Here is a 15,448-nt window from a genome sequence, read left to right on the forward strand (position 1 = left end):
CAGGTGATCCAGCTGTCTTACCTGGTAGCTAGGTTCCTCAGTCTTACCTGATCCATCCAGTGTCTTACCTGGTACAGCTAGGTTCCTCAGGGGAACGTCCGTCCCATAGAACACAGGGCAGGTGATCCATCCAGCTGTCTTACCTGGTACAGCTAGGTTCCTCAGGGGAACATCCCATAGAGCACAGGGCTGGTGATCCATCCAGGTGTCTTACCTGGTATAGCTAGGTTCCTCAGGGGAACGTCCCATAGAGCACAGGGCAGGTGATCCATCCAGCTGTCCATGGGAAGTTCCTTCAGAGACACCTGCACTTCAGACACCACCTCTGAGGACATTTGTGGGTGCTAAAGATGTACAGTTATATTTCATCAAACACTGTACTGAAATTAATGACTGACTGTCCTCTAATGACTGACTGTCCTCTAATGACTGACTGCCCTCTAATGACTGACTGCCCTCTAATGACTGACTGCCCTCTAATGACTGACTGCCCTCTAATGACTGACTGCCCTCTAATGACTGACTGCCCTCTAATGACTGACTGCCCTCTAATGACTGACTGCCCTCTATGTATTTTAAATAGTTCTAAGGTCAGCCGTCCATCTGCCATTTAAACTAGGTCAGCCGTCCATCTGCCATTTAAACTAGGTCAGCCGTCCATCTACCATTTAAACTAGGTCAGTCGTCCATCTACCATTTAAACTAGGTCAGCCGTCCATCTGCCATTTAAACTAGGTCAGCCGTCCATCTACCATTTAAACTAGGTCAGTCGTCCATCTACCATTTAAACTAGGTCAGCCGTCCATCTTGCCATTTAAACTAGGTCAGCCGTCCATCTGCCATTTAAACTAGGTCAGTCGTCCATCTGCCATTTAAACTAGGTCAGCCGTCCATCTACCATTTAAACTAGGTCAGTCGTCCATCTACCATTTAAACTAGGTCAATGCAAAAGGCTGATTGAGGACCCTTATACTGAAGAATGTGTTGGTTTTCTATGATTGTATATGGATGTGAAAATGGATGTGTATATCGGCCTATATTGATGTGTATGGTGTACATTGATGTGCATAGAGATGTGTATAGTCTATATTGATGTGTATAGTCTATATTGATGTGTATAGTCTATATTGATGTGTATGGTGTACATTGATGTGTATGGTGTACATTGATGTGTATAGTCTATATTGATGTGTATGGTGTACATTGATGTGTATAGTCTATATTGATGTGTATGGTGTATATTGATGTGTATGGTGTACACTGATGTGTATGGTGTACATTGATGTGTATGGTGTACATTGATGTGTATGGTGTACATTGATGTGTATGGTGTACATTGATGTGTATGGTGTACATTGATGTGTATGGTGTATATTGATGTGTATAGTCTATATTGATGTGTATGGTGTACATTGATGTGTATAGAGTACATTGATGTGCATAGAGATGTGTATAGTCTATATTGATGTGTATGGTGTACATTGATGTGTATAGTCTATATTGATGTGTATAGTCTATATTGATGTGTATAGTCTATATTGATTGATGTGTATGGTGTACATTGATGTGTATAGTCTATATTGATGTGTATGGTGTATTGATTGATAGTGATGTGTATGGTGTATATTGATGTGTATGGTGTATATTGATGTGTATAGTGTATATTGATGTGTATGGTGTATATTGATGTGTATGGTGTATATTGATGTGTATGGTGTATATTGATGTGTATGGTGTATATTGATGTGTATGGTGTATATTGATGTGTATGGTGTATATTGATGTGTATGGTGTATATTGATGTGTATGGTGTACATTGATGTGTATAGTGTATATTGATGTGTATAGAGTACATTGATGTGTATAGAGTACATTGATGTGTATAGTGTACATTGATGTGTATAGTGTACATTGATGTGTATAGAGTACATTGATGTGTATAGAGTACATTGATGTGTATAGAGTACATTGATGTGTATAGTGTACATTGATGTGTATAGTGTACATTGATGTGTATAGAGTACATTGATGTGTATAGTGTACATTGATGTGTATAGAGTACATTGATGTGTATTTGTATTTATTATGGATCCCCATTAGTTCCTGTCAAAGCAGCAGCTACTCTTCCTGGAGTCCAGCAAAATTAAGGCAGTTTATACAATTGTAAAATATTACAAAACATTCACAACACACTGTCACGGCCAATGTGTCTGTGCCAATGTTTGTGTTGCTTCACAGTTCCCACAATTTTTTAAAATCTGTTTTTAAAATCTGATTCTACTGCTGCGTCAGTTACTTGATGTGGAATAGAGTTCCATGTAGTCATGGCTCTATGTAGTACTGTGCGCCTCCCATAGTCTGTTCTGGACTCTGGGACTGTGAAGAGACCTCTGGTGGCATGTCTTGTGGGGTATGCATGGGTGTCCAAGCTGTGTGCCGGTAGTTTAGACAGACAGCTCAGCTCAGTGCATTCAACATGTCAACCCCTTGCATAAATAAAAGTAGTGATGACGTCAATCTCTCCTCCACTTTCAGCCAGGAGAGATTGACATGCATATTATTAATATTAGCTCTGTGTTCATCCAAGGGCCAGCCGTGCGGCCCTGTTCTGAGCCAATTACAATTTTCCTAAGTTTTTTGTGGCACCTGACCACATGACTGAACAGTAGTCAAGGTGTGACAAAACTAGGGCCTGTAGGACCTGCCTTGTTGATAGTGTTAAGAAGGCAGAGCATCGCTTTATTATAGACAGATTTCTCCCTCATCTTAGCTACTACTGCATCAATATGTTTTGACCATGACAGTTTACAATCTAGTGTTACTCCAAGCAGTTTAGTCATCTCAACTTGCTCAATTTCCACATTGTTTATTACAAGATTTAGTTGAGGTTTAGGATTTAGTGAGTGATTTGTTCCAAATACAATGCTTTTAGTTTTAGAAATATTTAGTGCTAACGGATACCTTGCCACCCACTCTGAAACTAACTGCAGCTCTTTGTTGAGTGTTGCAGTCCTTTCAGTCACTGTAGAAGCTGACATGTATAGTGTTGAGTCATCAGCAAAAATAGAAACTCTGGCTTTACTCAGTCAGTAGCATGTCATTCGTAAAATTTTAAAAAGCAAGGGGCCTAAACAGCTACCCTGGGGAATTCCTGATTCTAACTGGATTATATACGAGAGGCTTGCATTAAAGAACACCCTCTGTGTTCTGTTAGACAAGTAACTCTTTATCCACATTATAACAGGGGTGTAAAGCCATAACACATACGTTTTCCAGCAGCAGACTATGATCAATAACATCAAAAACTGCACTGAAGTCTAACAAGACAGCCCCCACAATCATTTTATCATCAATTTCTCTCAGCCAATCATCAGTCATCTGTGTAAGTGCTGTGCTCGTTGAGTGTCCCTCTGATCCACCTCTACGCAGACGATACCATTCTGTATACATCTGGCCCTTCTTTGGACACTGTGTTAACTAACCTCCAGACAGGCTTCAATACCATACAACACTCCTTCCGTGGCCTCCAACTGCTCTTTATTGCAAGTAAAACTAAATGCATGCTCTTCAACCGATCGCTGCCAGCACCTGCCCGCCCGTCCAGCATCACTACTCTGGACGGTTCTGACTTGGAATATGTGGACAACTACAAATACCTAGGTGTCTAGTTAGACTGTAAACTCTCCTTCCAAACTCACATTAAGCATCTACAATCCAAAATTAAATCTAGAATCGGCTTCCTATTTCACAACAAAGCCTCCTTCACTCATGCTGCCAAACATACCCTTGTAAAACTGACCATCCGGTCCTCGACTTCAGCGAAGTCATTTACAAAATAGCCTCCAACACTCTACTCAGCAAACTGGATGTAGTCTATCACAGTGCCATCTGTTTTGTCACCAAAGCCCCATATACTACCCACCACTGCGACCTGTACGCTCTCGTTGGCTGGCCCTCGCTTCATTCATCCACAAGTCTCTGCTAGGTAAAGCCCCACCTTATCTCAGCTCACTGGTCACCATAGCAGCACCCACCTGTAGCACTCGCTCTAGCAGGTATATCTCACTGGTCACCCCCAAAGCCAATTCTTCCTTTGGCCGTCTCTCCTTCCAGTTCTCTGCTGCCACGAACTGCAAAATGACTGGAACGAACTGCAAAAATCTCTGAAGCTGGAGACTCTTACCTCCCTCACTGGCTTTAAACATCAGCTGTCAGAGCAGCTCACAGATCACTGCACCTGTACATAGCTCATCTGTAAATAGCCCATCCAATCTACCTCATCCCCATACTGTATTTATTTATTTATCTTGCTCCTTTGCACCCCAGTATCTCTACTTGCACATTCTACCATTCCAGTGTTAAATTGCTATATTGTAATTACTATTTATTTATTTATTGCCTTACCTTTATCCTACATCATTTGCACATGCTGTATATAGATTTTTCTGTATATACATGCTGTATATAGATTATTGATTGTATGTTTGTTTATTCCATGTGTAACTCTGTGTTTTATGTGTCTAACTGCTTTGCTTTATCTTGGTCAGGTCGCAGTTGCAAATGAGAACTTGTTCTCAACTGGCCTACCTGGTTAAATAAAAAAAATTAAAAAAATATAGAAGATAGCCCTATTTGGTAAAATACCAAATCCATATTATGGCAAGAACAGCTCGAATAAGCAAAGAGAAATGACAGACCATCATTACTCTAAGACATGAAGGCCAGTCAATCTGGAAAATTTCAAGAACTTTGAAAGTTTCTTCAAGTGCAGATGCAAAGACCATCAAGCTCTATGATGAAACTGGCTCTCATGAGAACCGCCACAGGAAAGGAAGACCCAGAGTTACCTCTGCTGCAGAGGTAACCTCTGCGTGCTTCTACACATGCAAAAGCACTTCCGGCGCCGACAGAGATGGCCGCCTCGCTTCGCGTTCCTAGGAAACTATGCAGTTTTTTGTTTTTTTACGTGTTATTTCTTACACTAGTACCCCAGGTCATCTTAGGTTTCTTTACATACACCCGAGAAGAACTACTGAATATAAGATCAGCGTCAACTCACCATCAGTACGACCAAGAATATGTTTTTCGCGATGCGGATCCTGAGTTCTGCCTTACAACCAGTGTAACCGAGTGGATCACATGCAGCGACCCAAAAAAACGACTCAGAAAAAGAGGGAAACGAAGCGGTCTTCTGGTCAGACTCCGGAGACGGGCACATCGTGCACCACTCCCCAGCATTCTTCTTGCCAATGTCCAGTCTCTTGACAACAAGGTTGATGAAATCCGAGCAAGGGTAGCATTCCAGAGGGACATCAGAGACTGTAACGTTCTCTGCTTCACGGAAACATGGCTAACTGGAGAGACGCAATCCGAAGCGGTGCAGCCAGCGGGTTTCTCCACGCATCGCGCGGACAGAAACAAACATCTCTCTGGTAAGAAGACGGGCGGGGGCGTATGCCTTATGGCCAACGTGACATGGTGTGATGAAGGAAACATACAGGAACTCAAATCCTTCTGTTCACCTGATTTAGAATTCCTCACAATCAAATGTAGACCGCATTATCTACCAAGAGAATTCTCTTCGATTATAATCACAGCCGTATATATCCCCCCAAGCAGACACATCGATGGCTCTGAACGAACTTTATTTAACTCTCTGCAAACTGGAAACGATTTATCCGGAGGCTGCATTCATTGTAGCTGGGGATTTTAACAAGGCTAATCTGAAAACAAGACTCCCTAAATTTTATCAGCATATTGATTGCGCAACCAGGGGTGGAAAGACCCTGGATCATTGTTACTCTAACTTCCGCGACGCATATAAGGCCCTGCCCCGCCCCCTTTCGGAAAAGCTGACCACGACTCCATTTTGTTGATCCCTGCCTACAGACAGAAACTAAAACAAGAAGCTCCCACGCTGAGGTCTGTCCAACGCTGGTCCGACCAAGCTGACTCCACACTCCAAGACTGCTTCCATCACGTGGACTGGGAGATGTTTCGTATTGCGTCAGACAACAACATTGACGAATACGCTGATACGGTGTGCGAGTTCATTAGAACGTGCGTTGAAGATGTCGTTCCCATAGCAACGATTAAAACATTCCCTAACCAGAAACCGTGGATTGATGGCAGCATTCGTGTGAAACTGAAGGCACGAACCACTGCTTTTAATCAGGGCAAGGTGTCTGGTAACATGACTGAATACAAACAGTGCAGCTATTCCCTCCGCAAGGCTATCAAACAAGCTAAGCGCCAGTACAGAGACAAAGTAGAATCTCAATTCAACGGCTCAGACACAAGAGGTATGTGGCAGGGTCTACAGTCAATCACGGACTTTTTTTGCCCGCTTTGAGGACAATACAGTGCCACTGACACGGCCTGCAACGGAAACATGCGGTCTCTCCTTCACTGCAGCCGAAGTGAGTAAGACATTTAAACGTGTTAACCCTCGCAAGGCTGCAGGCCCAGCCGCGCCCTCAGAGCATGCGCAGACCAGCTGGCCGGTGTGTTTACGGACATATTCAACCAATCCCTATACCAGTCTGCTGTTCCCACATGCTTCAAGAGGGCCACCATTGTTCCTGTTCCCAAGAAAGCTAAGGTAACTGAGCTAAACGACTACCGCCCGTAGCACTCACATCCGTCATCATGAAGTGCTTTGAGAGACTAGTCAAGGACCATATCACCTCCACCCTACCTGACACCCTTGACCCACTCCAATTTGCTTACCGCCCAAATAGGTCCACAGACGATGCAATCTCAACCACACTGCACACTGCCCTAACCCATCTGGACAAGAGGAATACCTATGTGAGAATGCTGTTCATCGACTACAGCTCGGCATTCAACACCATAGTACCCTCCAAGCTCGTCATCAAGCTCGAGACCCTGGGTCTCGACCCCGCCCTGTGCAACTGGGTACTGGACTTCCTGACGGGCCGCCCCCAGGTGGTGAGGGTAGGCAACAACATCTCCTCCCCGCTGATCCTCAACACTGGGGCCCCACAAGGGTGCGTTCTGAGCCCCCTCCTGTACTCCCTGTTCACCCACGACTGCGTGGCCATGCACGCCTCCAACTCAATCATCAAGTTTGCGGACGACACAACAGTGGTAGGCTTGATTACCAACAACGACGAGACGGCCTACAGGGAGGAGGTGAGGGCCCTCGGAGTGTGGTGTCAGGAAAATAACCTCACACTCAACGTCAACAAAACTAAGGACATGATTGTGGACTTCAGGAAACAGCAGAGGGAACACCCCCATCCACATCGATGGAACAGTAGTGGAGAGGGTAGCAAGTTTTAAGTTCCTCGGCATACACATCACAGACAAACTGAATTGGTCCACTCACACAGACAGCATCGTGAGGAAGGCGCAGCAGCGCCTCTTCAACCTCAGGAGGCTGAAGAAATTCGGCTTGTCACCAAAAGCACTCACAAACTTCTACAGATGCACAATCGAGAGCATCCTGGCGGGCTGTATCACCGCCTGGTATGGCAACTGCACCGCCCTCAACCGTAAGGCTCTCCAGAGGGTAGTGAGGTCTGCACAACGCATCACCGGGGGCAAACTACCTGCCCTCCAGGACACCTACACCACCCGATGCTACAGGAAGGCCATAAAGATCATCAAGGACATCAACCACCCGAGCCACTGCCTGTTCACCCCGCTGTCATCCAGAAGGCGAGGTCAGTACAGGTGCATCAAAGCTGGGACCGAGAGACTGAAAAACAGCTTCTATCTCAAGGCCATCAGACTGTTAAACAGCCACCACTAACATTGAGTGGCTACTGCCAACACACTGTCAATGACACTGACTCTACTCCAGCCACTTTAATCATGGGAATTGATGGGAAATGATGTAAATATATCACTAGCCACTTTAAACAATGCTACCTTATATAATGTTACTTACCCTACATTGTTCATCTCATATGCATACGTTGATACTGTACTCTATATCATCGACTGCATCCTTATGTAATACATGTATCACTAGCCACTTTAACTATGCCACTTGGTTTACATACTTATCTCATATGTATATACTGTACTCGATATCATCTACTGTATCTTGCCTATGCTGCTCTGTACCATCACTCATTCATATATCCTTATGTACATATTCTTTATCCCCTTACACTGTGTATAAGACAGTAGTTTTTTTTTGGAATTGTTAGTTAGATTACTTGCTCGTTATTACTGCATTGTCGGAACTAGAAGCACAAGCATTTCGCTACACTCGCATTAACATCTGCTAACCATGTGTATGTGACAAATAAAAATTTGATTTGATTTGATTTGATTTGATTTGCATTGCTTGCTGTTTGGGGTTTTAGGCTGGGTTTCTGTACAGCACTTTGAGATATCAGCTGATGTACGAAGGGCTATATAAATAAATTTGATTTGATTTGATTAGTGTCACCAGCCTCAGAAATTGTAGCCCAAATAAATGCTTCACAGAGTTCAAGTAACAGACACATCTCAACATCAACTGTTCAGTGTGAATCAGGCCTTCATGGTCAAATTGCTGCAAAGAAACCACTACTAAAGGACACCAATAAGGAGGGTGCTCTAGCCAACAAACCGCAGAGACCTGAGGACACCATTCCAACCTGGAACTGAGCCAGATACAAATTCAATTAGCACTAAGGTGTGAAGTAAAAGGCCTTTGGGCCCAACAAGTGTCAAGAGTCCTCTGAAGCCCCCTCCTGCTGTTCAAAGAGCATTCACTGGCATTTTCTACAAGAAATCTGCCTACAGAAATATAAGCTTCTCCCAAGTGGGTGTGACACCTACTCCCATTGCCTGCTGCACTGCTGCTTGGATTCCACCTGGTTATCTGTTCACCGTCTACCCTGGCCTGTCTCCCTCCGTCTTGTACAGGTAACTCCACCACACTCTCCCTAGCCTTCAGCACACATGCACTGTTGCGCCTCCAGCACACACGTACAGTCGTTATTTATTTCACAAAAAATGATTGTGCATTTTGCTGTTTGCCTCATGACTCCTGCAGACTTTGTTGACTACAAACGTTATTTACCAACTATGTTTGTTCCCACACTTGGGACTCTGACTCTCTATTGGTTACATGGACTTTTGGCCTCCCATGCTTTTCCCACCACCTCCCGCTGGCTTTGTATTCATGTTACCTGAGGAAATCGCTGTACAATAGGATCTTGTTGCCATCTAATGCACATTCAGATGTCATAAATCAGCACTGCAGAGCTCTCCCTGTCCTCTGCCGTGCCCTGATTGTATTACTGTTGATGATATCTGGAAATGTACATGTACACCCTGGCCCATCTACTGTTGCTAGCCCCAATTCTGACTTGTGCACTGATATCAAGCTGATCCTAACTGTTATTTCGCCCTGTTTATCAAAAGTGTTGAAAAAAAACTTGTCAATAATCAACTGACTGGCTTTCTTGATGTCTATAGTATTCTCTTGGGTATGCAATCTGGTTTCCGCTCAGGTTCTGGATGTGTTACTGCAACCTTAAAGGTCCTCAATGATGTCACCATTGCCCTTGATTCTAAGCAATGACGTGCTGCTATTTGTATTGACTTGGCCAAAGCTTTTGATACGGTAGACCATTCCATTCTTGTGGGCCGACTAAGGAGTATTGGTATCTGAGGGTCTTTGGCCTGGTTTGCTCACTACCTCTCTCAAAGAGTGCAGTGTATAAAGTCAGAAAATCCGCTGTCTCAGTCACTGCCTGTCACCAAGGGAGTTCCCCAAGGCTCGATCCTAGGCCCCACGCTCTTCTTAATGTACATCAACAACATAGCTCAGGCAGTAGGAAGCTCTCTCATCCATTTATATGCAGATGATAGTCTAATTCTCAGCTGGCCCCTCCCCAGATTTTGTGTTTAACGCTTTCTTAGTGTCCAACAAGCTTTCTCTACCCTTAACCTTGTTCTGAACACCTCCAAAACAAAGGTAATGTGGTTTGGTAAGAAGAACGCCCTTCCTCCCACAGGTGTGATTACTACCTCTGAGGGTTTAGAGCTTGAGGTAGTCACCTCATACAAGTACTTGGGAGTATGGCTAGACGGTACACTGTCCTTCTCTCAGCACATATCAAAGCTGCAGGCTAAAGTTAAATCTAGACTTGGTTTCCTCTATCGTAAATCGCTCCTCTTTCACCCCAGCTGCCAAACTAACCCTGATTCCGATGACCATCCTACCCATGCTAGATTAGGGAGACGTAATTTATAGATCGGCATGTAAGGTTGCTCTCGAGTGGCTAGATGTTCTTTACCATTTGGCCATCAGAGTTGCCACCAAGCTCCTTATAGGACACATCACTGCACTCTATACTCCTCTATAAACTGGTCATCTCTGTATACCCATTTCAAGACCCACTGGTTGATGCTTATTTATAAAACTCTTAGGCCTCACTCCCCCTATCTGAGATATCTACTGCAGCCCTCATCCTCCACATACAACACCCGTTCTGCCAGTTACATTCTGTTAACAAGCGCACACATCCCTGGGTCGCTCCTCTTTTCAATTCGCTGCAGCTAGCGACTGGAACGAGCTGCAACAAATACTCAAACTGGACAGTTTTATCTCAATCTCTTCATTCAGAGACTCAATCATGGACACTCTTACTGACAGTTGTGGCTGATTTGTGTGATGTATTGTTGTCTCTACCTTCTTTCCCTTTGCTGTTGTCTGTGCCCAATAATGTTTGTACCATGTTTTGTGCTGCTACCATGCTGTTGTTATGTTGCTACCATGCTGTGTTGGCCGCAACACATGACTTGCCATGTTGTTGTCTTAGGTCTCTCTTTATGTAGTGTGTGTGTTGTCCTATATTCATATTTATTTATTTTAATCCCAGGAGGCGTTTTGCCTTTTGGTAGGCCATCATCAGGCCATCAATAAGAATTTGTTATTAACTGACTTGCCTAGCTAAATGTCAATATTTTTTTTAAACAGCTTATTGGTAAAAAATAAATACATATATTCTAAAATTTGAGTGAAAGAGCATCTCTTGCATTTGGAATGGTCTGTTTTTGAAAAGATATTAAGGAACAATTATCATCTCCACTGTGAGTCATATCTACAGTTATCCAATCACCTCAGCCCAAATCTGACTAAGTAAGTGTTCATTGTCAGATGTATGGGGACTCGCACCACTCCCTAGCATTCTTCTCGCCAATGTCCAGTCTCTTGACAACAAGGTTGATGAAATCCGAGCAAGGGTAGCATTCCAGAGGGACATCAGAGACTGTAACGTTCTCTGCTTCACGGAAACATGGTTAACTGGAGAGACGCAATCCGAAGCGGTGCAGCCAGCGGGTTTCTCCACGCATCGCGCCGACAGAAACGAACATCTTTCTGGTAAGAAGAGGGGCGGGGGCGTATGCCTTATGACTAACGTGACATGGTGTGATGAAAGAAACATACAGGAACTCAAATCCTTCTGTTCACCTGATTTAGAATTCCTCACAATCAAATGTAGACCGCATTATCTACCAAGAGAATTCTCTTCGATTATAATCACAGCCGTATATATCCCCCCCAAGCAGACACTTCGATGGCTCTGAACGAACTTTATTTAACTCTCTGCAAACTGGAAACGATTTATCCGGAGGCTGCATTCATTGTAGCTGGGGATTTTAACAAGGCTAATCTGAAAACAAGACTCCCTAAATTTTATCAGCATATCGATTGCGCAACCAGGGGTGGAAAGACCCTGGATCATTGTTACTCTAACTTCCGCGACGCATATAAGGCCCTGCCCCGCCCCACTTTCGGAAAAGCTGACCACGACTCCATTTTGTTGATCCCTGCCTACAGACAGAAACTAAAACAAGAGGCTCCCACGCTGAGGTCTGTCCAACGCTGGTCCGACCAAGCTGACTCCACACTCCAAGACTGCTTCCATCACGTGGACTGGGAGATGTTTCGTATTGCGTCAGACAACAACATTGACGAATACGCTGATTCGGTGTGCGAGTTCATTAGAACGTGCGTTGAAGATGTCGTTCCCATAGCAACGATTAAAACATTCCCTAACCAGAAACCGTGGATTGATGGCAGCATTCGTGTGAAACTGAAGGCGCGAACCACTGCTTTTAATCAGGGCAAGGTGTCTGGTAACATGACTGAATACAAACAGTGCAGCTATTCCCTCCGCAAGGCTATCAAACAAGCTAAGCGCCAGTACAGAGACAAAGTAGAATCTCAATTCAACGGCTCAGACACAAGAGGCATGTGGCAGGGTCTACAGTCAATCACGGACTACAGGAAGAAACCCAGCCCAGTCACGGACCAGATGCACAATCGAGAGCATCCTGGCGGGCTGTATCACCGCCTGGTATGGCAACTGCACCGCCCTCAACCGTAAGGCTCTCCAGAGGGTAGTGAGGTCTGCACAACGCATCACCGGGGGCAAACTACCTGCCCTCCAGGACACCTACACCACCCGATGCTACAGGAAGGCCATAAAGATCATCAAGGACATCAACCACCCGAGCCACTGCCTGTTCACCCCGCTGTCATCCAGAAGGCGAGGTCAGTCCAGGTGCATCAAAGCTGGGACCGAGAGACTGAAAAACAGCTTCTATCTCAAGGCCATCAGACTGTTAAACAGCCACCACTAACATTGAGTGGCTACTGCCAACACACTGTCAATGACACTGACTCTACTCCAGCCACTTTAATAATGGGAATTGATGGGAAATGATGTAAATATATCACTAGCCACTTTAAACAATGCTACCTTATATAATGTTACTTACCCTACATTATTCATCTCATATGCATACGTAGATACTGTACTCTATATCATCGACTGCATCCTTATGTAATACATGTATCACTAGCCACTTTAACTATGCCACTTGGTTTACATACTCATCTCATATGTATATACTGTACTCGATATCATCTACTGTATCTTGCCTATGCTGCTCTGTACCATCACTCATTCATATATCCTTATGTACATATTCTTTATCCCCTTACACTGTGTATAAGAAGTAGTTTTTTTGGAATTGTTAGTTAGATTACTTGTCCGTTATTACTGCATTGTCGGAACTAGAAGCACAAGCATTTCGCTACACTCGCATTAACATCTGCTAACCATGTGTATGTGACAAATAAAATTTGATTTGATTTGATTTGACAAATGACCTGCATCCAGGTGCATATCTGGTTAATTCTCATTGCATAACCATCATCCTGAAAAAGCATAATCCTTGCCTACCCCAGTTATGGTTATTCTAGTCTTAATGTGAGCAATATGTCACCTCTCTTGGCATCAAAGTCACTTTGACAACATTTTCCAGCTTTAACACATTTTTACACTTCCTGATGAATAATACAGTGAAGAAATATCCATTCCTCAGAGTTACGGCTTTCTTCTCTTATTCATTTGTAATATTTTTAGTAGGCCATGTTTTTACTGGTTATATTTGGTGATCCAGCTGTTGTATCAGTTCGCTCCACGGTAGATTCAACTTTCCAAGCAGGAAGACACCCTGTCATATAAGTCCTATAAGTCAGAGCCCCTGGTTGTTCCTGTCATTGATTCCATCGCAAGAAGTTTTTCTGTTATTTCAAAGTTCTCATTTCTTCATTTATTTAAAAAAAGTCAAAGTTGCACGGTGTCTCCGATGTCAGGACGCTCATCCAGTGCTATAGAAAAAAAGATTGAAGGCATCTGATTTTTTCTTCAACTCTGAGATTAGCTCCTCCCCTATCACTTCCACACGCCTGGTGATGGTTCTACGTGATAAAGCTAATTTACTCTAATTGGCTTTTACTCTCAGGACAAAGTCCACCATACACTCTTTCACAAACTCCCCTTCAGCAAAAGGCTTGCTATGCTTTGTGAATTTATGTGCCACTACGTAGCTTGCCTTAGTTATGCAGTCTAGAGTTGAGGCCTTCCTTGCCTTTTCCTGAGAGGACAGGTTGCTAGCGTAGTTCGCTTGCATGCTGGTATGTCCGCAAAAAGTATTTGATGTCCATTCTTTTTTAAACACACGACATTCAGAGTCCACTTTTCTTATTTTTGCAATACTCATACGGCCCACACTTGTCCCCCACCCTTCCCCAGAACCACTCCGATTCACATACCTCCCAAACAAATCCACAGATTATGCAATCTCAATCGCACACTGCCCTTTCCCACCTGAACAAAAGGAACACCTATGTGAGAATGCTATTCATTGACTACAGCTCAGCATTCAACACCATAGTGCCCTCAAAGCTCATCACTAAGCTAAGGACCCTGGGACTAAACACCTCCCTCTGCAACTAGATCCTGGACTTCCTGGACCCAGGTGGTAAGGGTAGGCAACAACAAGTCTGCCACAATGATCCTCAACACGGGGCCCCCTCAGGGGTGCGTGCTTAGTCCCCTCCTGTACTCCCTGTTCACCCACAACTGCGTGGCCAAGCACGACTCCAACACCATCATTAAGTTTGCTGACGACACAACAGTGGTAGGCCTGATCACTGACAACGATGAGACAGCCTATAGGGAGGAGGTCAGAGACCTGGCAGTGTGGTGCCAGGACAACAACCTCTCCCTCAACGTGAGCAAGACAAAGAGCTGATCGTGGACTAAAGGAAAAGGAGGTCTGAACAGGCCCCCATTAACATCAACGGGGCTGTAGTGGAGCGGGTCGAGAGTTTCAAGTTCCTTGGTGTCCAAATCACCAACAAAATATTATGGTCCAAACGCACCAAGATAGTTGTGAAGAGGGCACGACAACATCATTTCCCCCTCAGGAGAAAAGATTTGGCATGGGTCCCCAGATCTTCAAAAAGTTCTACAGCTGCACCATTGAGAGCATCCTGACAGGTTGCATCACTGCCTGGTATGGTCACTGCTCAGCATCTGACCTTAAGGTGCTACAGAGGGTAGTGTGTACGGCCCAGTACGCTAAGCTTCCTGCCATCCAGCACCTACATACTAGGCGGTGTCAGAGGAAGGCCCAAAATATTGTCAGACTCCAGTCCCCAAAGTCATAGACTGTTCTCTCTGCTACCGCACGGCGATACCGGAGCGCCAAGTCTAGGTCCAAAAGGCTCCTTAACAGCTTCTACCCCCAAGCCACAAGACTCCTGAACAATTAATCAAATGGCCACCGGACTATTTACATTGACCCCCCTTTGTTTTTGACACTGCTGCTATTCGCTGTTTATTATCTATACATAGACACTTTACACTTTACCCCTACCTACATGTACAAATTACCTCAACCAACCTGTACCCCAGCACACTGACTCTGTACTGGTACCCCTGTATATAGTCTCCACACGGACTCTGTACCGGTACCCCCTGTATATAGTCTCCACACGGACTCTGTACCGGTACCACCTGTATATAGCCTCCACATTGACTCTGTACCGGTACCACCTGTATATAGCCTCCACATTGACTCTGTACCGTAACACCCTGTATATAGCCTCCACATTGAC

Source organism: Oncorhynchus tshawytscha, linkage group LG06 (genome assembly GCF_018296145.1).
Source record: "Oncorhynchus tshawytscha isolate Ot180627B linkage group LG06, Otsh_v2.0, whole genome shotgun sequence".
NCBI lineage: Eukaryota > Metazoa > Chordata > Actinopteri > Salmoniformes > Salmonidae > Oncorhynchus > Oncorhynchus tshawytscha.